General features: G+C 43.8%; 1 pseudogene; it reads right to left on the minus strand.

Annotated features, from left to right (window-relative positions):
- Positions 1–769: 769 nt before the first annotated feature.
- LOC115202594 (putative nuclease HARBI1) lies at positions 770–2,042 on the minus strand (annotated as a pseudogene).
- Positions 2,043–2,328: the final 286 nt, after the last annotated feature.

The following is a 2,328-nucleotide window of genomic DNA, read 5'->3' on the forward strand; positions in this document are numbered from 1 at the left end:
GGTCCATCCACCTCCACAGCACAACTTACCTCAGTAAGATGTTGTTCAGCATTGGCCCATGACTTACAATGAAACTAAGTAGACCTGGCTGTAAGGCTCTGGGTGTAGTGGGTGCGAAGTCAGGCACAGGATGCAGAGAGTACAGGGTAGTGCTTTATTTGCACAAACGGCGAACAAAAGCCACCCCACTAAGATACAGGGCGCACACAAAACAAATGCCCCAAACACTGGGGACTGAAACAGTCCGGAGAAAACCCACGACCGAAACACCTGAGACACAAGCGTGCACAGTAGCAACACACAAACAATCCCGCACACAGAGCAGGCGGGCCTACTGGCTAAAATAACCCGACTAATCAGCCTAACACAAAACAGGTGAAACCAATAAACAGAAAGGGGAAAAAAGACGACCGCCGAGCACCACCCGAGCAGGAAGGGGAGCCACCTTCGGTAGGAGTCGTGACACTGGCACTGTGAAATTCAGTGTCATTTATTTTTTGTTCCTACAGCTCCCTGTGAAACAGCTGTACAAGGTGTACTTAGAGAAACAAATTGAAAAAATGTAATTTAGAAATTGATCACATAAGGCTGCAGATGCAAAATATAAAAATAGAAATACAACTGCTGGAACATCAGTTAAAGGTGGGTGAGGTGCCCACAGGTGGATGATTTTACTTGTTTGAACAACATAAAAAATATCAACTACTGTACTGCATTTGTACTTTCAGGAAAAGTGTCTTTAATTGACACTGGGGAGGTGATGGGTCAATCAGAAATGATGGTAGTATATTGTGTCTCTGACTGCTCTTCCATCTCGTGCGTCAGCAAGTTGGTATGGATCGTTATCAGGATTGTTCACTGGTTGAGTAGGACATTGTTCTCCTCTAATTGTGGCAATGTTGTGGAGAATCACACACGCCACAGTAATGTCACTTGCCCTTTCTGGGGTGACCCTGAGCCTACGAAAGCGCTGGAACCACTGGCTCGTGTCCTGCAGTGAGCCAAGTTACAACGTTGCTGCGGGCTGGGCTCAGGATCAGGGTAAGGGGTCAGCAAATAGGGCTGGCAGGGGTACCCTCTGTCACTGAGCAGGCAACCATTGAACTCTCCTATGATAATATGAGGATACAGTTTCAGTTGCAATAGGAGGAAACAAAATATTGATTATAATAGGATATAGCTATATATAAACTCACAATGGGCAAATCTAGCACTGAGTCTGTGCGAGTCATGCACAGACTCAGGCCACTTTGCTTCCACGTTGCTGATGACGTGGGCTGCATCACATATGATCTTCACAGTGCAGAACAGTAATTATCTGCAGTAGCTGTATTGTTACATTTTTTTTTTTACATTTTTGTCTGTATTGTGAAGTATCTTTAATTTGGAAAGCTAAAGGCTACTATTTAGGCCTACCTGCACATTAATGCTGTGGAAAGACTTCCTATTCACATAATCTCCTTCATTAAGTGAAGGAGCTGTGATAGGAATATGAGTGCCATCTATGCAGCCAATCACACCTGGAAACCCTCAAATATGTAAAATGAACTGATTAGTGCTTCAAGTCTCAAAGCTTCATGCTAAATTAATGAATTATTGCTTAGACTGATACCTGCAATTCTGTGGAATTATTCTTTGATGAGTCTTGTGGGTCTGTGACTTGGGAACACCACAAAAGTGTACAGTAAACGTTCCAGTGCAAGAGTCACATTTCTGACAGCTCGACAGACGGTTGCCTTGGAAATATGCTCAGCATCACCAATGTTATATAGAAAACTCCCGTTGGCAAAAAACGAAGTGCAACACAAATAATTTGTCCCAAACTGAGAGCACGTCCACGATGTGTCATATGAACGATATGAGGGCTGAGAATATTGTTCAGATGAATGATCGAATGTGCAGAAAAACGGAAATGCTCAAACAGATAATCATCAAGGAATGATAAAACATCCAAGCGGGGTCTGATCACCCTCTCCTGACAGATTTCTGTGGAGTATTTGTGCTTCAATATCAACTGGCTCTTCAAGAAAAGGACATGCCATGTCTGACACCTCCTTCAGTCTGCAGGCTTCAGCTAGAGAGGAGGAGAAATTCAGGGTTAGTTGAAAACCTGCCAGCATGCAGGTTAACTTCATGGAGTATGTTGCCATAGTAACTGACTCAGAGTTAAGCTGAACTGGCTTTGTGAAACCGAAAATCCAGAGTTTCCTTCAACTCTGAGTCAACTAACTCTGAGTTTTCACTAAACCCGCTTTCTAAAACAGGGCCCTGTTCTCACACTGCAAGAGCAGGGTGTCTGCGGAAAGCTCAGTATCTTGATTATTGATC

This window comes from Salmo trutta, chromosome 12 (assembly GCF_901001165.1).
Source record: "Salmo trutta chromosome 12, fSalTru1.1, whole genome shotgun sequence".
Taxonomy (NCBI): Eukaryota; Metazoa; Chordata; class Actinopteri; order Salmoniformes; family Salmonidae; genus Salmo; species Salmo trutta.